This window comes from Chrysemys picta, chromosome 1, assembly GCF_011386835.1.
Source record: "Chrysemys picta bellii isolate R12L10 chromosome 1, ASM1138683v2, whole genome shotgun sequence".
Classification (NCBI taxonomy): Eukaryota; Metazoa; Chordata; order Testudines; family Emydidae; genus Chrysemys; species Chrysemys picta.
In genome coordinates this window covers 267,528,767-267,553,756 of record NC_088791.1, presented here as the reverse complement: position 1 = coordinate 267,553,756, position 24,990 = coordinate 267,528,767, and the positions used below count along the sequence as shown (strand labels likewise).

General features: G+C 39.9%; 1 long non-coding RNA gene across 1 annotated transcript in view; it reads left to right on the top strand.

Moving 5' to 3' along the window:
* The window catches only part of LOC135983982 (uncharacterized), a 66,436-nt gene that overhangs the window by 22,257 nt on the left and 19,189 nt on the right, over nt 1-24,990 (top strand). Inside the window, exon 2 of the long non-coding RNA XR_010601878.1 lies at nt 22,811-22,898. This is a non-coding gene — a long non-coding RNA (uncharacterized LOC135983982). The remainder of the gene's footprint in view (nt 1-22,810; nt 22,899-24,990) is intronic.

Genomic DNA, 24,990 nt, shown 5'->3' with positions numbered 1-24,990 from the left:
TGGGATCTGATTGCCGAAAGGGCTAGGCAACCACCTGCTGAAAATCAGCCCCATATAAGTTGTGCAAGTTAGGTACTGTAACAGGCTGGCCTTGCCCTTGGGCTATATAGCCTGAGTCAAAGCCAACCCTGATTTCCAGGTGAGCCCCATCTGAGAGGACACTAGCAATATATACCAATTCTCTCCCACCATAGAAGCAGTGCACCGTAGCTTACCAACCTCACCTTAGTTCCACATTCTCCTTAACACAAGGCACTTAAACATATTTATAGTAAAACCAATTTGAAGTTTATTTAACCAAGCTTGAGACAGAGACTCAAATGAAAACAAGAATAAGGGTTTGGAAGCATAAGGTTATAAGTAAAAGAAGAACATACTATGCAGTCTATAGCCTGTTCTTATAAACAAGTTATTTCCCTGTCTAATAAGCTATTTCTCACCCAATGGTCAGTCCTTACAGTACTTCTCCAAATCAGAAAGCTGGGATCCACCTTTCGTGAGATAGCTCTGCTGGCAGTATATCCCTCTGTAATGGATGACATTGTGTGGCCTTTCTTCTTCCTTTGTACATTTACAGACTATTGGCTCTTAGCCCTGGGAGAATCCTCTGTTCAGATACTTTTGTTGGGATTCTTTTATCTTTGTAAATGCTCAAGCCTGCACCTGATCCAGACAGTAAACAGAAGGCTGGCTCCATGGATGTTCATTGTTCTCAATTTTGATTGAATCAGCTCTGAGATTCCCTACCTAAGGTGCAGGGTTGGCTCCAGGTTTTCTGCCACCCCAAGCGGCATAAAAAAAAAAAAAAAAAAAGCCGCGGGAGCGCGATCGCACTGCTACTCTTAGGCTTGGTCTACACTAACCCCCCAAATCGAACTAAGGTACGCAACTTCAGCTACGTGAATAATGTATCTGAAGTTCGAAGTACCTTAGTTCGATCTTACCTCGGTCCACACGCGGCAGGCAGGCTCCCCCGTCGACTCCGCGGTACTCCTCTCGTCTAGCTGGAGTACCGCAGTCGACGGTGAGCACTTCCGGGTTCGACTTATCGCGTCCAAACAAGACGCGATAAGTCGAACCCAGAAGTTCGATTGCCAGCCGCCGAACTAGCGGCTGGGTATAGACGTACCCTTAGGCGACAATTCGGCGGCAGGTCTTTCGCTCCCAGAGCGACTGACCGACCCACCACTGAAGACCTGGACATGTCTCCTCAATAGTGGCCAGAGTGCCGCCCCTTGCTATTGGCTGCCCCAAGCACCTGCTTCGTTAGCTGATGCCTGGAGCCGGCCCTGCTAAGGTGACAACTTTCATTTCCAACATTTACGTAACAAGTAGGATAATGTGTTCCAAAACTCTAACATTGTTTCCTGTACAAACATCTCACAATGACCGTGACAATCAGCTATTTCTTAGCTTTTGACAGAGAACACACATGGCCCCCTTCAATAAAATATTGATGATGGTTAGACACAGGGGTATTATATCTGTCTGGGCATGTCTGTGTCACACTTTTGTCTAGCGTTGTTGGTAGTTTAATGAAAATTGAAGCATTTTGTAAATAAATATAAATTAATGGAGATATCCTATCTCCTAGAACTGGAAGGGACCTTGAAAGGTCATCGAGGCCAGCCCCCTGCCTTCACTAGCAGGACCAAGTACTGATTTTGCCCCAGATCCCTAAGTGGCCCCCTCAAGGATTGAACTTCACAACACTGGGTTTAGCAGGCCAATGCTCAAACCACTGAGCTATCCCTCCCCCTGAGCCTTTGATATTTTTATCTCAGTTTTTTTATATGAAAAATGGTCACTTTTGTAGCTAGAATAAAGCACTTTCTCTGAGAAAATACGTAGACTCCTAAGTTGTACCAGGATAGAATTACACCATTCTCTATCACTCAAAAATGTTGCACCAAGGATAAATTTACCTCAAAGAATTCAACAAACTCCAAAGAAACAAGACAGCTGGGTTCAATTAGTGGAAACTCAGGACAACTGAAGGAAAAATAGGGACAGTTTAAGAAAAATACACAGAGGCAGGAGGAAGATGTGCTAATTTTTAAGACAACAAAAGGAGCCCGTGATGTTATCCAGGTTACTCAAAGAGATGTAGCACTAAAAGACAGAAGTAATTAACGAAAAGTGTGTGCGAGAAAAATAAGGGAGACGTTGACAGAGTCACTGCAATGGGGTGTGTGTGTAATATTTTGATTATATGTGAAATTATCATAGGATTTTTTTGTTTTTTTAATGAATCCTGTTGAAAATGTAAGAAAAAATAGTAAATTGAAGTTAGAACCAATTTAATTACATAGTAACACAGGGATTGCTGCATCAGTTCAATGGTCCATCCATCTATCCATGGTATTTCTTGGGTGTTTGTCTCCTTCATATGAACACATCATCTAGAACAGTGTCCTGTCTCATATGAGTCAACAGTATGCCCTTGTTGACAAGAAGGCTAACAGCATTTTGGACTGTATAAGTAGGAGCTTTGCCAGCAGATCAAGGAACGTGATAATTCTATTTGGCAGTGGTGAGGCCTCATCTGGAGTTCTGTGTCCAGTTTTGGGCCCCACACTACAGGAAGGATGTGGAAAAATTAGGAAGAGTCCAGTGGAGGGCAACACAAATGATTAGGGGGCTGGAGCACATGACTTATGAGGAGAGGCTGAGGGAACTGGGATTGTTTCGTCTGCAGAAGAGAAGAATGAGGGGGGATTTGATAGCTGTTTTGAACTACCTGAAAGGGGGTTCCAAAGAGGATGGATCTAGACTGTTCTCAGTGGTACCAGATGACAGAACAAGGAGTAATCGTCTCAAGTTGCAGTGTGGGAGGTTTAGGTTGGATATTAGGAAAAACTTTTTCACTAGGAGGGTGGTGGAAGCACTGGAATGGGTTACCTAAGGAGATGGTGGAATCTCCTTCCTTAGAGGTTTTTAAGGTCAGGCTTGACAAAGCCCTGGCTGAGATGATTTAGTTGGGGATTGGTCCTGCTTTGAGCAGGAGGTTGGATTAGATGACCTCCTGAGGTCTCTTCCAACCCTGATATTCTATGATTTCTATGAATACCAGAGTGGTACCAATACCAATGCTGAATACTTCAAGAACAGATAACACTGCTCTACAGCCAAAATGCTTCTGAAATAAATGTAGTCAAACTTTACTAATTCTGGGTCACTGAGAATGAAAATGATGCTTGAAATTGTTGATTGGCTCTAGTTTTCAAGATATGCTATTGCGTCAGTATATACGATCCTTGACTTGGGAATGGTGGAGGATAAGTGAGTTATAAAGAAAAGGGATCTCAATTTAAACCAGAAATGACTAAAATACATCCTTGACTGGATCTATGAATAAATCTATGACTGGGTGTGGACAGTACTTGCTTTTTAGGCAAAACAATGAATGATGCAATCTGAAGCTGGTATTGCGTCATACATGATGTGAATTGCATCATCTTATTCCTAGAAGTCATGGATGATGTAATCATAACGAAGCTTACATCACTCTGCTGAACAAATTGCCCTAAATCAGCTCTAGAAATCATACAGTGTCATGCTCTCTTATTTGTCAGTGTTGGATTTTGCAAAGGGACACATTTCTGTTTAGCCAAAGTGAGCAGAGATGCCTCGTACTTGTGTGAACAGTGCAGATAACTTCTGCTATGTTTGTGGTGAAGTGACTTTTGCATCACAAAAGCGCAGTATAACCACTATGGTTAAGAAAGCCTATCACCTTTATTTTGGCTGCAAAATTGGAGATCAGGACAAGAGGTGGGCCACACATATGCTGCAACACTTGTGTAACAAATCTTCACCAGTGGTTGAACAGGAAAAGGAAATCTATGCCTTTTGCAGTGCCAATGATTTGGAGAGAGCAAACAGATCATACCAGCAATTGTTACTTCTATATGGTGCCTCCAGTTGGGAAAGGTGTGTCAAAGAAGAAAAAGTGGACTGTGCATTATCCAAACATTCCATCAGCTATATGCCCAGTACCCCCCGGAGAAGGACTGCCGGTTTCTGATGCACCAGAATCATTCTCACTTAAGTCTGACGAGGAAGAGGAAGAGGATGAAACTTCTGGTCCTGAACCATCAATGTTACAGGACCCACATTTTCTCCCATCCTCCTCCTCTGAACCACACCTCATAACACAAAGTGAACTGAATGACCTTGTCAGGGATTTGGAACTACCCAAGAGTAAGGCAGAGCTGTTGGGCTCCAGACTACAGCAGTGGAATTTCCTGGCAGGTGATGTTAGGGTTTCCATGTTCCATGACCGTCAAAAGGATCTTGTCCCATTCTTCTTCATGGAAGGTGATCTTGTAGCCTGCAACAACATCGATGGTTTGATGGCAGCCCACAACATCGTTCATGATCCATATGAGTGGCGACTGTTCATTGATTCATCGAAGACGAGTCTTAAAGCTGTTTTACTGCATAATGGCAATGTTTTGCCATCAATTCCAGTTGGTCATGCAGTCCATATGAAGGAAACCTATGACAACATGAAACAACTTTTGAGGTGCATAAACTATGACCAACATCAGTGGCAGCTTTGTGGCGATTTGAAGGTTGCTGCTCTCTTGCTTGGTCTGCAGACTGGATACACAAAGTACTGTTGTTTTCTCTGTGAATGGGATAGTCGTGCAAGAGATTCCCACTACATCAAGAAAGTTTGGCCACTCCAACAGTCATTGGAGTCTGGGAGGAAAAGTGTTCAGCATCCACCACTTGTTGAATCAAGGAAGATTTTGTTACCACCCTTACACATCAAGCTGGGTCTGATGAAGAACTTTGTCAAGGCCATTGACAAAACACAAGCAGCTTTCAAGTACTTCCGTGGAAAATTTCCAAGGTTAAGTGAAGCTAAGATAAAGGAAGGTGTCTTTGTTGGTCCTCAGATTCGTGAACTTCTTCAAGATGATGCATTTGACCATACACTGCGTGGCAAGGAAAAGACGGCATGGAAAGCCTTCCAGTTACTGGCAATACATTTTCTCGGAAACAACAAGGCAGACAACTACAGGTTGTTGGTGGAAAACCTCCTCAAAGCATACAAAAGCCTTGGTTGCAACATGTCACTAAAGATACATTTTTTGCACTCTCATCTAGATTTTTTTCCACCGCACTGCGGAGCAGTGAGCAACGAGCTCGGCGAGCGATTTCACCAGGACATTGCAACAATGGAGAAACGCTATCAGGGCAAATGGAGCCCATCAATGCTTGCAGACTATTGCTGGACAGTGACAAGAGATGCTCCATTTAATGAATACAAGAGACAAGCCAAGAAGCGCCGAGTAGACACTGAATAGGACTAAATTATGTACATAATAGTTTTTTGCCTTTTGTTTCATAATAAATTTTATTTATATAACCCTTTTGCTGATTTTTAAAGTGTTACATAAACAGGACAGGTGAAATATTATCATGTAAAGCAACCATAAACACATGAAAAGACCTAGGTTTACAATTTATGATTAAAACTCTATTATCTACACAATATACATAGACATAAAATGTAAAAACTTAAATATCTTAGAAACAGTAGCCAATCAGTTGTTTTAATTGTCATATTTGAATTCAGCACATCAAAATACATAATAAATAGCACATTTTATCTCTGAAGCAGACAACTTCTCAAAAATTGTAGACCAGTGTAATACTTCAAAAACATCATAATACTCCTATATTTCAATATGATTCCATGAGTAAATATACTTTTGTGATCCCAGTAGTCAGCATTCGGAGGTGTCCAGATAGAATCTCTTTTAACTGTTTCCTCATTAGTATACCTGCAGCCTCCCTTCTTATAATTTGATATAAATGCTGACACTTTCTGAAATTGAATATAATAAGCCATTTGGTTGAGTAATGTTCTGTGGCATTGAGTTCTGTAGGTTAACTCTATTTCATAAAAAAGTATTACCTTTTATCTATGTGAAATTTAATGCCTTTTAATATCATCAATTGACTTTTTTTCATTGTGGAAAAGGTTAAAAGGAGCACAAAATAGGTTTTCCTTAAAACATTAATTGTTTTATATATGTGTTGTAATCTCTTTTTACTCCTCTAATTTCAAAACCAAATATTGCCTTTTTAATCTCCCCTTATCTCAATTCCCCTCTCAGGCTATCTTAATTCTAATAACGTTCATTAGCACTTTCTAGAAATTTGCTGTCTTCTATATCTTCTTTTTGTAAAATCAAATACAATTTTAAAGTATAAATAAAATCCATATAGGCCAGTTTCTGTTTTCTGCTAACATCACTTTTAACTGCTGGAGAATTTCCAAGCACTGGGGAACATTGGGAAATAAGATGCCAGAGACATCCCTCACCTGGGAGAGGCTGTGTCAGATGTTCTGTGGGTGGGGTGTGCACAGGATGGGATGGGGCCAGAGTGAAGCAGAGCTCTGCAATGTCCAGAATAACATCTGGTTCCCTGCAGCTTTAATTTAGAGAGGGGACAAGTATGTGATGATCAGGGAGTTATAATTTGCTCTCTCTGTCTGCCCTTTGTCACTACATTCTTGTGAGCCCTTGGAGCCCCTCAATATCACCTGGCAAAGGAGACCCCCTACAATGACCCACTTATTGCCCCAACACACTGTTGTCATAATCTGTATTGAAAAGATGTTGTGTAAATTATCATATGCAAACTGGTAATATGTGGGTCCCTAAAATCTTTGTGTTATGTGTATACAAAGTGTTACAAATATGTAACTATAGTGCCCTTGTGGCAAAGATGGAGTATGCTCTGTAGGGTGGATCCAGCCAAGAAAAGGTATGCACAGGAACACAACAGGGAAATTTCCTTTCAATCCCTCCAGAGTAAACACAAACAAACACACACACACACCAGAATAGTACAACAAATATCGGAAAGGGAAATAGTTCTTTTCAGAGGGATGAGTGGAGAAATACAGCAGGGGGAAAAATTGAGGGAGCAATAAAAGAGGGTCACATCCAATATGAAGACCCATCGGCCCAGTGGTACCACAATATAAAAGGATAAATGCAGAGGAATGCATCTAGGCTCAGAGTTTGGGAATCCTGGGCTGAGTTCCAGTCCAGTAGAGATTCTTGGGTGCTCCTGATCATCTTTAGTGCCAGTAAAGTTGTCCCTTCTGGTGGCCTCTTCTGCTGATCCCCACAAAACAAACACAAACAGAACAAAACCCTCTCTACGCAACTAGCTACAACCTCCCTTCTTGCTCCCAGTGCAAAGTCACAAGCTCCAGTGCTCGCTGTCCCATACAGTTTTTGGTGATGGTGATACTGGATCTGGCTCTGCTTTCTCCTCCTCAGGTTATTCCTTCCTAGTATGTTGATCCTCCTGGCTCCTGTCCTGTGATGTCTGCAGTTGGCCACTCTGTTCTTCCCAGGCTTTGGGCTGGTTCTTGGCTGCTTTGCTGTATAAGAGCCCAATTGTCTAGAGCAAGGGTTCCCAAACTTGCTTCATGGCTTGTTCAGGGTAAGCCCCTGGCGGGCTGAGATACTCTTTGTTTACTTGAGTGTCCGCAGTTACAGCCGCTCACAGTTCCCATTCCCAGCCAATGGCTGCGGTTCGCCATTCCCAGCCAATGGGAGCTGCGGGAAGCCTCAGGATGAAAAACTTCTGCCTCAGGATAAGATTTAAAGGTGCATTGTCTTTAAACCCCAAGGAGCTACAAGTGGATGCTGGAAATATGTTCTTTAAAAGTGTTTAGATGGCAATGCAAAATGAAACTTTAAAAATGAAAAATGTAACTTTATTATTTCTTCCCACTCAGGCACAAAAGGACCTCAAAATAATTTGGGTATGGCTTAAAAGATAAATGGCTTTTCATGAGTAAAGTACTCCTCCCTGTGAACTTGTTATCCACTCAATTTGGATATTAGTACTTGCTCTTTCAAAGTAGCAACAAAGGACATTAGATGATTGGGCTAATGCTCCATACAGTTGCAGCTGGCTACAGTATTCTTTTGTGCTTTCTGTTCTAGAATGTGCATTGTGTTGATTTTTTTTATCTTCCTGATCCCTGAAATGTTTAAAAAATTTGATCTTGTGGCAGGAGTCAGATTGAAACAACAACAACAAAAAGTAATGGTTCTTACCAAAGCCCTCCCCATTATTGAAGCTATCAGCTGAAAACAGACTAACTGATTGCCGCCCAACACCAATTAGTTGTTGTTATTTATTATTATTTATTGCTTGTTTGTATTACTGTAGTCCCTAAGAGTCCCAGTCATGGAAGAGAACCCCATTGTCCTAGGACACTTTGCAAACAGAACAATAATACAGTGCCTGCCCCAAAGAGCTTACAATCTGATTATAAGAGTGGAGATAACAGAGGGATACTGACAGACAGATGGGAAAGTACAAGGAAAAAATATTGACTAGTATGATAGACAGTGGAATACAAACTTCCACTGTGCATTGCTTTCATCCACTATGAAAAGACCTTTGATAGCATTGAGTTTAATGCAATATTAAAGGTACTCACAGAGCAGGGAATTAACACGCAGTACATCAGTTTGTTGAAGGAAGTGAATACTGGATGTACAACAGACATTACTCTCCTCGAAACTCCCCTCTGCATCCCAATCGAGAAAGGCATAAAGCAAGGAGATACGATTTCACTGAAACTATTCACTGCCTACCTCAAAATAGTTATGAACAAGGTCAATTGGAGGTCAACATAAATGGAGAATGATTATTTCATCTCAGATTTGTAGACGACATCGTACTAATTGCCGAAAGCACCAATGGACTGCAGAGCATGCTACAAAGACTCAACAAGAATAGCAGTCAGGTTGGCCTGAAGATGAACCGCTGCAAAAAGAAATACATGCGATCAGATGTCTTACGAAAAGCCCAAATAACGTAACAAGAGAAGAAATCGAAGAAGTGGAACAGTACATATATTTGGGCCAAGAAGTTAATATGTGCCAAGACCTAAAGGGAGAACTCTCGTGAAGGATTCGGGCAGGATGGTGTGCATTTAATTCCATCAAGGACGTCCTCAAAAGAAAAATCAACAAGACCACACGTACAAATATCTTCAATTCAACAGTGCTGCCAGCCATGCTGTATGGCAGTGAAACGTGGGCACTGACGAAGAAAGAAGAGCAGCAGCTGTTGGTAGCTGAAAGGGCAATGGAACAAGCTATGTTGGGAATTTCTCTTCTGAATTGCATCCCAAATGAAATGACAGAGAACGCAGCGGTGTGCAAAATATTGTTGTGGAAAGCAGATATAACAAGATGCGATGGGCGGGCCACATAGCCTGGCTCACAAACAATAGGTGGATCACAATCATTGCTGAATGGTACCCACGAGAACAGAAAAGACCACCCAGTTGGCCTCCAAGAAGATGGGAAGATGACATTGTTAAACGTTTCGGATGAATGTGGAGAAGAAAGGCAAGAGTGCGAGAAGAATGGCGGACGTGTTGTGATCGGTGCAGTCTTAATGACAGCTGAAGACCGATCGATCCAGGTGATGCTAGACAGTAGTCTCAGCACACCAGCAGCCTAGTTGTGGTCACGTTTTTTAGAGGTATCATGGAAAAGGAGAATTTTGAGGAGGGTTTTGAAGGAATATAATGTTTTAGTTATGTTTAAGAGGAGATACTCCCAAGTGTGAGGGGCAGTAGGGAAGGAAGCACAAAGACTCAGATTTGAAAATTTCACAAGTGGGTGATGGAGTCTGGAATCAAATGCCAGTTGGAGGTGGGATCAGACATCTCTATAGTGAATGAGAGATGATAGGTAGGTAGGAATAGGCCATGAAAGACCTTGAAAGTAAAGATATGGTATAGAAAGGCAAGCCAGCAGAAGGAAGCACAGAGAGAGTTGATATATTCAAAGTGATGACATAGGAAAATAATCTTTGCAGCAACATTCTGCATACATATGAGTGAAGAAAGGTTGGATTCATCAACCTTGTCTCTGTCAGAGACAATGATGTTGCAGTAATTGAGATGTGACATCATGAGACCTTGGATGAGTTTTAGTTGATAGTAATGGATAGGAAAGACCATATCTTAAAGCTTTTGTGCAGAAAGAAGCTTGAAGGCTTGAACATAGCTTGATGTGAGGTCATAGAGGTCCAAGTTGAAGATGACACTTTGGTTATGAGCCTGAATGCCAGGTAGAAAGGTGGTAGTGTCTACAGTGATTGAGAAAGGAGGCAGGAGGAAGGAATTGTGGGGCGGAGGGGAGTTTAAAAGCTCTATCTTAGGCACATTGAGCTTGAGCTGGTTGTTTCATATCAATTGCAAGAGGTTAGAGAGTCAGGCTGAGATTTTACTTAAGTCAGAAGGAGACAAGGACCTGGATTTGTATTTGAGGATGAGATTCCCCAGAGATGAGAAATAAAAGAACAGAGCCCCGTAGAACCCCACAGAAAGCTGGAGGGATGGGTAGGAGAATGCTCTGATGGATACATTGAAAGATCTATTAGAAATGTTAGAGGTGAACCAGGAGAGGATAGGATCACAGAAGCCAAGGGAGGACAAAATTTAAGGAAGAGTGCTTGATTGTGTTGAAGGTGACTGACAAGTCAAGGACAATGAGGATGGAGTACTGGTTCTCAGTTTGTCTAGGAAGAGATCATTAGAGACTTTGACAAGAGCTCCTTTCAGGTGAGTGTAAAGGCTGGAAGCTGGATTGGAGAGGGTCTAGGATGGAATTGGAGGAGAGGAACAGTATGTTCAATAAGCTTAGAGCTGAAAGGGAGTTGGGGCAGATGTCTACACAATGCAGAGCTTCATAATTGATACAGGGCCCTCACACACAGAAATACACAAACACAATTGATGTAGACCTCACATATTTGACAGACTATGCACACACTCAGAAATAAATAAACACAAAGTCCTGCACCATTGATATCTCACACAAATACACCCTTGACAATTAATATGCATCCCTTGTCCCATGTCTGGCAGGGCCAGAAGCCTTACTGTCCTGGTTCCCAAAAAACCTCTCTCACATGCACACAATATGTGTGTGTGTGGCGGGGTGTGTGTGGGGGTTGTTTTGTTTTAAACTAATTCACTTCTACTGATTTTTTTTTTTTGCGTGCTTGGTGTTTTGTTTCCATTATCTTTTAGTAAACAAGCTTTCCTACTAAGGATGTGGTTGAATAGCAATATAAGCTTCGACACTCAATTTTTTTGTTGAAACCATAAAACCATTTGTGCGGATTTTAAATTAACTATTAGATTTTACATTCAAATTTGCAGTTTAAAATTTGCACAGTTGGCTATGTACGGGCAAGTTATCCATCATGTAACAGAAACCTTACTATCTGATTTGTGCAACTAATCCAACACAGCACAAATTTTAAAATATAGTGATTCACAAAGAAGTATTCGTAAGGCCTGCTGATCAAGAATTATCTAGTGAGGGAATTCATGAATATTTCTGTACAACAATTTAACTTCAAGAATTCTGCAATTAGTTTGCAAACACTTTAGGAAGAGAGAACCCACTTCACCTAGAAGTTCTGAATTATCTGACCAGCTCTAAATATACAAACATGCAATATATTATTTTAGCATATTATTCATTTGCAGTTAGCTTTATTTATGCATTGTATTATGTATTTTTCATTATAAAACCATTGTGGATCGTACACAAATCCTGTGAAAGTCCATGGTCAGTGGGAGCTGCAATAGGCCGAACCTCCGGACGCTGCAGCCACGGGGCTTACCTTGATGGGCTGCATGCCAAAGGTTGTCGATCCCTGACTTAGACTTTGGATCAGGCTCTGTTTCACTATATTTTTCTCTGATATGTTATGAATTATTAATCACTGTTAAAATTGGGAAAAATATACCGGTAGCTTGATTTGTATGCCAACTACATTGTAATTACATCTAATTGGTGATTTAACAGAGTTTAGTTGTTTGTGTTTGCAGATGGAATCTTTTTTCTGAGTGCAGGTGGAAGAATGCTGTTACTATGCAACTTTCCCTTTGAAACATCTGAATAACTCAGGGGATATTAATAGAGAACAATAGCTTTAATCAAATAAAAAGTGACTTGAAGATTTATTCTATGCCTGAATTAAACATAAACCCTTTTTGCTGTTTGAAAAAAGTGGCTCTGGTTTGTTTTTCAGTTTCTTCATTTCACATCTGTGCATTTCCTGGCTTCAGATGGAGTTGATATAGAATTGGAAGAATTTTTGTTACGTATTTCATCCACCTAAAACCAAGAATCACCAAAAATCCTCAGTGCAAATCTGTTCTTATAGTATTTCCAAAACAGAGGTTCATTTAAATATCTGAAATCTTGGCTGCTTATCCACACTACATTTCCTGTAAATATCCCTTGAGGTTCAAACATCACCAGTTTCTATTAATCTAAATTCACCACATCCCATGCATGAATCAGTTTACTCTGTATACAGTAGAGCAGGAAGAATAATTACAAATATTTTCCCTCAAATATCTGGTCTAATTTTTTAATTAATTTGCATTGGCAATGTTAAGGTACCCTTTTGTTCTCTATCTATGAGGATTTCCGAGCTATTGTTTATTGGCAGAAATGTTCTTGGTAAGCACATTTTGAAGTGAATGTCAATATTTGGGTTAGATAGAAGTATTTGGGTGCACATCCAGTAAGAGCTTATGTGAGCTCACACCATATATAGCTTATATGAGCAGTAACAACTTAGCTACACTTAAGGTTGAAATGCAACTAAAGTTACAACCCCTCATTTTTGTGGTTCATAACTTTCTTCTGAAAAATGTTATGAGCTGAACTTTTCTGTGTGTGGTCCCAGCTAAGAAATTATTTTCCTTTTAAAAGTACAGCAAAATCCTATGTTGCAAGTGTCTAAAAAATAAAAACAAAAACGGTTATCGGTTCCAATCAAATAGTTTTGTCTGTATAACTCAACAAAGGCAACATACATATTTTTCAAACTTAGCCTGTTCCATGGATCTCAGATCTACAGAAATAAAGCTATTTTTGACAAATTGTTTTACATCTGAAATTGACAATATGTTGTAAATATATAAATGATTGCACAGTATTTTCTTCACCCAATCTGTAAGGAGTTAGGGATTTACATGTACAGTATATTTTCTTCTAAAGTTTTCATACAACACACAAGTAATGTTTGATCTCATTGCTGGAGGAACTGCTTTTCATAATGATAGGCAAAATATACAATCCAGCCAAGCACTTAAACATGTGATTAACTGTAAACTCATGAATAGCCCCACTGAAATCAGTGGGGCTAGTCATGCGATTATGTGCTTTGCTTGGATTGGGGTTTAAAGAGTGCAGAATAAGCAATAGTGCCATTAGGAGATCAAACTGTTGTGACAGTGTACCCCATAAGGTTTCATGGGAATATGAATGTATATATGATACAACTGGAATATGATTTATGCTACATATGCCGTGTAACATATCTATGTAAAGGTTATGATCTACTGAATACATTCCTCCTATTTGTATGCATGTATCACTTTTGTACTTGAAGTTAGGAATATTGGCTGTATACTTGGTTGACAGTCTTAGTAAAGCATATGGTCAGCTTCTTGAGAAAGGAATGTGCAAATTAAGTGCCCAATCAAGAACCACTTAAGCCAACAATGATCTCAAAGACACCAATCGACATAGGAGCTTTCCCAGGAATGTGGCTTGGCTGGTAAGAAACTCAGTCATGCATGGACATGTGACTTGCCCATGTGACTCCAAAACTCCATCTTGGAGCTGGACTTTGCATAGGAGAGAGGAAGGGGTTTTCATCCTCAAGAGAAAGTCTACTTAAACCACTGGGAGACCCCTCCTTTTTGTCTTCAGCTGGCTAACGAGAGAGCCTCTCCACCCCCCAAGGATACCTGAAAGAGACTGGAACAAAGGACAATAACTACAGGAGATGTGAGTGATTGCTGGACCCAAACTAGCAGGAGACTAGTCTGTAAAAGGAAGCTTACTGGAACTGGTGAGATTTTATTTGTATTCAGTTTTCTTAGATGTAGACTTGCGTGTTTCATTTTATTTTACCTGGTAATTCACTTTGTTCTGTCTGCTATTACTTGGAACCACTTAAATCCTACTTTCTGTATTTAATAAAATCACTTTTTACTTATTAATTAAGCCAGAGTATGTATTAATACCTGGGGGGAGGGGCAAACAGCTGTGCATATCTCTCTATCAGTGTTATAGAGGGCTAAACATTTATGAGTAAAATTGATTTATTTGGGGTTTGGACCCCACTGGGCGTTGGGCATCTGAGTGTTAAAGACAGGGACACTTCTGTAAGTTGCTTTCAGTTAAGTCTGCAGCTTTGGGGCATGTGGTTCAGACCTGGGTCTGTGTTGGAGCAGACTGGCATTCTGGCTCAACAAGACAGGGTGCTGGAATCCCAAGCTGGCAGGGAAAGCAGGGGCAGAGGTAGTCTTGGCACTTCAGTTGGCAGTTCCCAAGGGGGTTTCTGTGATCCAACCTGTCACAACTGTAACCTAAAATTCTAACATACTAAAATATGTACCACTCCTGTTTCTTTTGCATCAATTTTGTGGCTAAATAGTGGATTTCATTTTACAAGGCTGTCACTCTGGTGCCATCAGGGGGAAAAAAACAGTTTTGATCTTTGATCAACCAATAAAAAAGGCAAGGAAAAGTCAGAGCAGTATTTTTTTTTTTTTTTTTGAACAAGAACTTGTTTCCAGAAGTCTGGAAAATAGTTAAAAATATCAAACTTGAACATAATTATTTTATTTTCAAAAGTGAAATCAACTCTGTTGCCATCATATCCTGTCAGACATTCTATTTATTTTTCAGTGGGGATAAAAGAAAACATTTATGAGAGTGGACATTAAATTAAAGAGAAAGCACATATGGTGAAGATGTTGTGGAGCATTGGCATTTAGAGAATAAATAAATCCTTAATGAACCAAATCTGCCATCTCCAATTACTGCTTTCTTTTTCTTCAGCTTCTATCTTTACAGGCTCTGATGACACTCTTTTGTATGAAAGGAAATAACAGATAGCTCCAAATGCCTGACTGTGAAATGTGTTTTGGGTGTTTTTGGTTACGAAATAGAATTGCTAATCAAAAATAGTATGGAAAGGAAACTGTCATGCTTGAAAGCTTAAAGACTGGATCATTGCTGAAACCTGGACTGTGTTCTGCCATAGTCTACCATGAACTAGCCAGATATTATTTATGTGTATGAATGAGATGAAGCAGCAATAATATCTGTACAAAGGGGTTATGCGCCATCACTGTTAGATCTCACCACAGGAGTCCCATAGGAACCATTCTTTGTCTCACAGCTATTAAGAAAAAAGGATGGCTTTGTGATTCAAGTACAGAGGTAGGAATTAGAAGATATGAGTCCCATATCTGGTGTTGTTACAGACTTCCTACGTGACAGTGAGCAAGTCACTTACACCCCCTGGTTCAGTTTCCCATCTCCAAGGTGACTATGATATCCTCCTCATGTGGGTATTTTTAAGTTTACCCCACTTTTGTTCGTAAAGCGTTTTGTTATCCTCAGATGGAAGGTGCTATAAAAATGTAAGCTGCTATTACTTAATAGGCCCATGAGAAATCGTGAATTGTTTTGAAAAAAAAATGTACATGCTTGTGCTGTAAAAAGGTAACATTTTCACTTTTACAATAAAATTAGCTACTATTATTACTATTTATTTGTTTGCATTGCAATAGTGCTACAAGGCCTCAATCAGGCCAATATCTTCCTCCTTCTTGTCTTTAAAACACATCTTCTGCAAAGTTGTTTAACGGGGACAATGTAGCAGTTATATTGGTAGCCATTAAAGTGTTGTCCTTATACTGATATTACACTGTTGTACTGAGCAGTTTAATCTATGTCTGTTCTTATTTAGGTTCTTACATTGCTTATGTCTGAATCACTTGAGTTCACTGGGAGAGGGACCATGTCCTCCCATATGATTGTCAACACTCGATAATTATTATGATTTGGCCAGAACTGTTTAATTTCCATCCTTTTGCATGTTTATTATTGTATGCATTGCTCCAGCAGGGAAAGCTGACCAATTGCCTATTATTCCAAGTTATTTGTACTGCTTTTCCCTAGGTATGGGAAGCTGTGGATCTGGTTTTTAGCTTTACTTTTGTGCATATAGTAAAATGTAACACATTTATAATAGGTTCTAGTGATTGAGTTTCATTTGAATGTTTTTACCTTTTGCCACTCTTTGTTTTATATATTCAGAGCTCTTCAATAGTGATGAAGGGCTGGACATATTCGCCTAACTGTCTCTTCTGTGTGGACCGACTTCTATGGAACTGAATAGGTATAAATGAGAGCAAAATTTGATCCAGTGGTCTTAATATGTAGCCTGTTCAATTATGTTACCTTTATAGTGTAGTAATATTTAATTTGTAGTATCTAAGGCCCACTGAAGTAATGAGAGTTGTTTCATAGTGTTTAATTACCTATAGACCTATCCTTTGTCCCTCTGTATATGCTCATTTGTGGACATCCTTAGCTGTTGTAAATCAGCACAGATCCATTGGCCTCAGTATAATGAAATCTAATTACACTAGCTGAAGAGCTAACCCAGTAGCATTCTTCTGTTTTTTTATGTGGGGATCTGGTAATGATCCTTACATTTAGGTTATTTAATATTTTCCATTGTAACAGATTTTTAGCAAAGATTGAATATGTGCTCTGTTTGCAGATGGTATATGAAATTTGAAAGCCCACAGGATCAAGACGTGCTTTTTCTTTGTCCTATGATATTACATTCAGGTGCAGCTGAGTTACAAACTATTAGAAATGACTGATTTTATTCTCTTGATTTCTTATACCCAAATTAAAAAAAAAACCTGTTATTTAAGTTGAAATGTCAAGCACTTGAAAGTGATGAAATGCCAGATTTACAGTTGCCCCTTTAAGTACATGCATTGTGCTACAGTAGTAATTATATTATCGCATATATAATGACACCTCTATGTCATTTAGTGCATAGGGTAGACACACACAGTGCAAAGTTTAGGTTGCATGGTTAACCATAAATCTGTCATTTCTTACATTTGAGTTCTTAAATGACAACTTAGGGTGTTTTTTTTAAATATGTATTTTGTAGTACCACATAGTTTTGGAGCACAGAATATTGTTCCATATTATGGGCCTCTTCAAGTGACCTCCCTGTCAAAGTGTTTCAGAATAATTATTGAGATTAGTGGCCTTAGACAGCAACAATTCATTGTTTTGTGCCATGAAATTTTGATTCCAGCTGACATGCAAGCAACCAAAGAGAGAATTCTCCCAGATCAAGCTTTGAAGGAAGAACTGGGGAGGGGGAGAAGCAGAGAGGATGACTTCCCCCTGAACATAAGCAGTATTGCTAGATTAGCAGCTAAACTTACTGCAGACTAATTACAGGTTAAAAACAAACAATGTTGTCTCAGCAAATTTTTGGATTTATTAATTAATATTAATTAAACATGTGTGTTCTTATTATTTCTACAGTTTTCCACTGTAGCCACGCTTCAACATGGATACTTTCTTGATCGGTGAACAAAAGTGAGGGGAAGTATACTGATACAAGTATTGCCCAAATGCAGTAAAGATGGCGAGAGCAGTGTGATGCTTCCTAGAGATACCCAGGGTTGAAAGGCACTTTGCTACCATATGCCTTTGTGTGAGAAAGCTTTGTCTGTGCCTGCTGTGGGTCAGTGACCTAAGCCCACAAACCTCTGGCAACACAGGCACTGCCTTCAAGCATCTGCAGGCCCTGTTCTCTCTTTTCAGGTTAACCACAGGCACCCTTCCATCCCCAACTCCTCCAGTTGTCCCCCTGGACTGCCTAGCCCCTGATCCACTGGAAATTCACTGAATTTCCAGATCTTCTGCTCCCAAAGGAATGGTGCATCCCAGCTTACCAGTTACATCATAGAACATGGCTCCGCTTAACAGACAGTAATCAGATTTGATTGCAGAGAGTAAGCAAGTATCAGTTTAATTGCCAAAGAACAGAGATTCAAATACTGGCAAGCAGAAATATTGGAAACAAAGGGTTACATATAAAATGAAATTGTAACCCATATGTTAGAGCCTAAATTTAAGTAACAAAACATGCTCATGTCATATAAAGCAAAAGTTCTCCAAAAATCCTTTCAATGTATGGCTCGGCAATGATATTCTGCTCATGAGATAAGAATGGAAATTCTGTTCTCTTGCCTCCACAAAGGAAAGATGCAGAATTTGTCTCTGTCCTTCCAGTTGTAGTCCAAAATTCCATTGCCTGTGTTTGCAAACAGGATAACCACTGTTTAGGATCAACTCTGGAAACTTTGCAATCACTCGATTTAGTACTTTACTCAGAATGTAAATAGGCATTCATTGTGAAGTATACAATGCTCATGTTAGACAGACTGATAGATAAACTTCTGCTTTAAAGAAACTAGTTTATCAGCTTCTGGTGAATGGCCCCCAACTCGCCTACATTAAGAACATAATTTTCACTATATACATAACTCCTTACATATTATCTTTACATACATTTCATGATGATTATGAGGACTAGTGTGACCCGGCTTTCAGTAGATACCTCACATGACACTCTTTTCTGAACCAATCTGTAGACACCGGACCCTTTTATGTACTTGAAAACTGTTATCATGTCCACCCTCAGTCTTTTCTTCTCCAGACTAAACATAACCATTTTTTCCAATTTTCCTCATAGGTCATGTTTTCTAGACTTTTAATCATTTCTGTTCCTCTCTTCTGGACTTTCTCCAGTTTGTTCACATCTTTCCTGAAATTTGGTGCCCAGAACTCAACACACTACTCCAGTTGAGGCCTTATCAGCATGAAAGATTTGCTGCTTGTGTCTTGCTTACAACACTCCTGCTGATATATCCCAGAATGATATTTGCTTTTTTTTGCAACAGTCTTACACTGTTCACTCATATTTAGCTTGTGATCCACTATAACCCCAAGATCCATTTCCACAGTACTCCTTCCTAGGCAGTCATTTTCTATTTTGTATGTGTGTTACTGATTGTTCCTTCCTACGTCGATTACTTTGCATTTATCCTTATTTAATTTCATCCTGTTTACTTTAGACTGTTTCTCCAGTTTGTCCAGATTACTTTTAATTTTAATCATATCCCCCAGAGCACTTCCAACCCCTCCCAGCTTGGTATCTTTCACAAACTTTATAAGTGTAGTCTCTATGCCGTTATTTAAGTAATTGATGAAGATATTGAACAAAACCAAAACCAGAACTGATCCTACTTGATATGCCTTCCCAGCTTGATTGTGGACCACTGATAACTACTCTCTGGGAATTGTTTCCAACTGATTAGTACCCACCTTATAAGAGCTCCATCTAGGTTGTATTGCCCTCATTTGTTTATGAGATAGTCATGCAACACAGTATCACTAGCCTTACTGGAGTCAAGATATACCACATCTACCACTTTCCCCTCTCCGCAAGAAAGAAAGCTGTCAAAGAAAGATATTAAGTTGATTTGACACAATTTGTTCTTGATAAATCCATGCTGACTGTTACTTACACCTTATTATCTTCTGGGTGTTTGCAAATTGATTGCTTGATTATTTGCTCCATTATCTTTTTGGGTACTGAAGTTAATCTGACTGTTCTGTAATTCCCCAGTTGTCCTTATTCCCCTTTATATAGATTGGCACTATATTTGCCCTTTTCCAGTCCTCTGCAATGTCTCTTGTCTTCCATGAGTTTTCAAAAATAATTTCTAATGACTCAGATATCTCCTCAGTCAGCTCCTTGAATATTCTAGGATGTATTTCATCAGGCTCTAGTGATTTGAAGATATCTAACTTGTCTAAGTAATTTCTAACTTGTTTTTCTGTATTTTAGCCTCAGATCCTACATCATTTTTACTGGCATTCACTATGTTAGATGCCTAACTGCTACTAACCTTTTTGTGAAATCTGCAACAAAAGAGTAATTTAGCACTTTCACCAGCCAGAAGAGAAACATTAATGAATGTAAAATACTAGTTTGCCACAGAAGGTGTTGTCTCCTGCTCAACAAAGAAAGCCCATCAACACCAGATGAATTATTGTGAAACATCAGAGGATAAAAGACTTTGTTGATTGCTCCTCCACTCCCATGAATAGGAGATGTGCAAGTGAATTCCTCCTAACAGCTGAATTTGTAACTTGAAGCTGAAGGGGGAGAGGAAGAAAATGTCCTAACAAGGAAATACGGTATCTTTTATGCTGGCTGGACTCTAAGGGGCAAGGATTACTAAACATAACAGATCTCCAGTGCTTGGCCTGGGTTAGACCTAAAGTACATATAAAGCTTGCTTATGATAGAAGCTTCTATTATTTTTTGAAACTTAACACTGGAATTCATTTGTGCATATATATGTTTACCTGCTTTAACCTTGTAAATAACTCCCATATTTCCTTTTCCTAGTTAATAAGTCTTTAGATATTTATTATAGGATTGGCTATTAGCATTGTCTTTGGTGTCTAAGGTGCAATTGACTTGAGGTGAGTGACTCTCCTTTTGCAGTGGGAGTAATCTGAATATTGCTGTGAACTTTGGTGTAAGAGACCATGTATCACAAAAGTAAAACTCATCTGGGTGGCAAGATAGATTGGAGTACCCAAGGGGACTCTCTGTGACTCCATGTTAAGGCTGTTATAGTGTTGAGGAGTTTACCCTGATAATTGGTTAGTGAAATCTAAGTATAGAACTCACAGCCAATTTGGGGTTTGTGCCCTGCTTATTAACAGTTTACCCTGAGGATGGCACTTACACTTTTGAGACACAGCAGGACAGCTTGACAATTACAACACAACTGTAAAAAAAGCAATTGATACCTATAATGATGAAATGATGGTGAAATTGAAAACCCTGCCAAAATCCCAAAGTGAACTTTTCAACCTGGCACCAAAACGGAAACCTCCAAACTGTGGAGTTGTGTGTTTGTGTGTGCGTGTGCATGCATGTGTCCTTTTTGTTTATTTTGGGGGGTATGGCTGTGTCATAACTATAAAGGAAAGGGTAACAGCTGTCCTGTGTACAGTACTATAAAATCCCTCCTGGCCAGAGACTCCAAAATCCTTTTCCCTGTAAAGGGTTAAGAAGCTCAGGTAACCTGGCTGGCATCTGACCTAAAGAACCAATAAGGGGACAAGATACTTTCAAATCTTGGGGGGGGGAGGCTTTTGTTTGTGTTCTTTGTTTTGGGAGGTGTTCGCTCTCGGGACTGAGAGGGACCAGACATCAATCCAGGTTCTCCACATCTTTCTAAACAAGTCTCTCCTATTTCAAACTTGTAAGTAAATAGCCAGGCAAGGCGCCTTAGTTTTCCTTTGTTTTCTCAACTTGTAAATGTACCTTTTTCTAGAGTGTTTATCTTTGTTTGCTGTACTTTGAACCTAAGACTAGAGGGGAGTCCTCTGAGCTCTTTAAGTTTGATTACCCTGTAAGGTTAATTTCCATACTGATTTTACAGTGATGATTATTACCTTTTTCTTTAATTAAAAGCCTTCTTTTTAAGAACCTGATTGGTTTTCCTTGTTTTAAGATCCAAGGGGTTTGGATCTTGATTCACCAGGAGTTGGTGGGAGGAAGGAGGGGAATGGTTAATTTCTCCTTGTTTTAGATCCAAGGGGGTTGGATCTGTATTCACCAGGGAATTGGTGAAGGTTTTTCAAGGCTTCCCAGGGAGGGAATCCATTGGAAATGGTGGCAGCGGGACCAGAGCTAAGCTGGTAGTTAAGCTTAGAAGTTTTCATGCAGGCCCCTACATTTGTACCCTAAAGTTCAAAGTGGGGATACAGCCTTGACAGGCTGTCTATGAATAAAAGTAATATTAATGTTGGAATCCTACATCTGGACCAGGGAGAGTTGCAATATAGATGTTGAAACGAATAAAACTTTAAAATCCAAAATAGTAGAAGTTATAGATTTTGGTGTTTTAAAATCTTTGAAATGCTTTTTAAAGATAATAAGACCACAGGTATTTCAAACATATATATCCACAAGCCCAGTACTGCTCCCCATGAAGTTAGTAGCAAAACTTTCACTGATTTACATGAAAGTCTGAGATGATACTTCTTTTTAATAGTGATCACTACCCTTCTTTGGCTTTAATCCCTTTTTGTTTATCTTTTAGAGGTGCTGTGAACTTGTAAAGTACATTCTGATAAGCTGAATGCAACATTTACTGTTACTGAACCACAAACACCCAGTGGCAGCTGTACAACAAATATACATTTTTCTCGTGGCAGTAGAATGCCCAATTAAGAATTACTTTGCCACTTCCTTCCCACTGGTAGAGTTGGCAACAGGACTCTTGAGACTCATTCCTGTAAGATGCTGTGACTCCTACAAGCTTGCTGAGTGCCCTCAAATCTCACTTAAATGGGTGGGAATTGAGGGTGTTCAAAATAGCACAGAGTGGTCAGCTCCTTGCAGAGTCAATCCCACTGAATTAAGATGGGGGAGTTCTCAGATGAGAGGAAATGAAGATGGGCTATCCAAGAGATTGATGAATTTTAGCTAGGAAAGAAGGTTAAGAAATAGCAGCCCACAGTTATTGGCAGGTCAGTTCTGGATGATGGGATGGGAAAGGATGAAAAAAAAAAACCACGCATGAGTGAAGATTAACCAACTACTACCTCCAAAATAGTTTGTGTCATTGAAGGAAAAGTCTAGTTATAGAAGGTAGGAGTCTCCCTGCTTCTTCATTTCCTCTAGTACTCCTACTTATTATGTTTTTATGTCCATTATATTAAAATCCAGATTTGGAGTCTGAAAGTCTCTCTCCCTTCCTCCCTCTCTGTCATTCTAGGGCTGTTGTAACTTTCAGCACCTGTGCAGCAAGAAACACAATAGAATAACAGGCCGGTCTCTCTTCCAGGAGCAGCTTGGCTGTGAAGGTGAATATTTTTTTTTTTCTAGGAAAGAGTGATGTGCCATACCTGGATGTACTTTTCCTTGAACAGAAGCCAGCAGTTTGTGTAGGAATCAGAACTGTTATGTGGTGTCAAAGGCTCTCTACTCCAACCACCCCAGGAAGATTCTTTAGTATAAGTATTAGGAGCCTATGTTTCTAGAGTGGGAAGAGCCGGATTCTATCACCAGTGCTTTAATGGATTTTCAAGTGGCCAGGAAGTACAGCATAGACACAACTCTAAAGTTCTAGATAGCCATGGATTTATCACTATATACTACAGTACTAGGTAGTGTCCTTGCACCCAGTGCAGCCTGCTTTGTGCTGCAGTGCAAAGCAAAAGAAAAGGGCAGGTGAGGATTCCCCCAGTGGACATGCATGCTTAGGTGAAACAGAGCTGGCACAGCCGTGTAGCAACCAGATCAAAGAAACCTCTAGGTTGCTAGCCCAGGACTGGTGAGAAAAAAAGGTGGTTTAGAACCACCTTTGCTGCTTGCTCTCCTCAGCTTTTCTAAGTGTAAAGTCAATGCAGCTGAGAATCTGGCCCTTCAATACAGGCAGAGATAGCAGTGATCCACATATTAAAAAAACTCACAGTTCACATGTGCTCATGAGTGGCCTGTTATAGGCTCCCAAATAAATTATTCAAATATTCTGTCTTCATGAAACATACTCCATCCCACAGAAAGCTCCTATGTGCCAAAGCCTGATCAATGGACTGTGTATGTTTTATATTGTTCACTTAAGAATTCCCAGTTATTACTCTGAGGTTTGACAGGTTTTTGTCCTAAGATCAGGCCTAGTATTATAAAAATTACTGTTCACTTAGGAACCCTGATGTGCACAGTTGCAACAGTCACACTTTAGGAACCCTTCTGTATTTGTAATAGTTTAGCAAAGTCACAAGCACTCTAACCCAGCAAGGTAGATAGAGATAATCCAGAACATACATCTGAACATCTATATACTCACACCATCCCTTGCAGAACAATTTGCAATGTTAGCCATTATCTTCCTTACCACTGTCACCTTCTTCATCATCACCAGTGGCCATCATCCTGGCATCTCCCAAGGGCTAGATCTCTCTCTGCTATTGCCCAGAGGCTGGGATACAACTTTTATAATATGTTAACCTCTGATGCTACTGCATTCAGTAAGGCATTCTCCCCTCTTCCTTATTTGTATTTTCTCACCCTACTAATAATGGGGTGCCCTTCCCCTGTACGTTAGTATATTAATGATCTCAACTTATTATCATATATGTCAGTTTGTTGCCATAGCATCTTGTGGTCAGACATTTGCAGATGTTCCCATTATAAACCTGGTGTCAGCTCATGTGCCTGTGGTTGGCTGATGTCATTATGGATAAACTTCCCCCTTAAACACTTTATTCTCAGTTCCGCAAAATTTAGGGGTGACCATTGAGCCATTTATCTGTGCCAAAGTTCATAGGCCTCAAGCATTATGCTAACTGCTGAAGCTAATGTCTTACAGGATACAGGCTTGTAGGTTCCTTGTGTTACTGCTAAATAAAATAAATAATAAAGCTAGCTCTATAGGCTACAGTGCTGATCTGACTCCATGCACCATCCCGAACAATTGACAACATTTTCCAGACCAGAGCTGCAGGGGCAGCATTTGCTGCTTGTGACAGTAATGGCTATAATGCTGCTGGGCACCAGAACTGAGAATGGGGACAGTGTCTCTTCTGTGTTCTCATTACCCTTCCCTTCTCACGCCTATGTATTGTGGGAGAAAATGAGGAAACAGAGGCATGAGGAATCAGGGAAGAGATAAGACAGGAATTATGGGTGAGGTGGGGAGCTGGGGCGATTGGGGCAGGGACTCACTGGAGATTTACATGAAGACTGGGACATGGACAAACTGGAGGTGGAAATGACAGAAGGGGTCAGGCTTAGGGAAGGAAAACAGGGAGGAAGAATTTGTACCAATACAGCACATTTCTTTCCAGAACTTGTAACTGTATGAAAGGATTCCTGAGTCCCAACATTCTTCTTCTCTTCAACTGTAAAGCCCTGATAAAATGTGCAGCACTTTCTCCACTAGTGGCTAGTAGG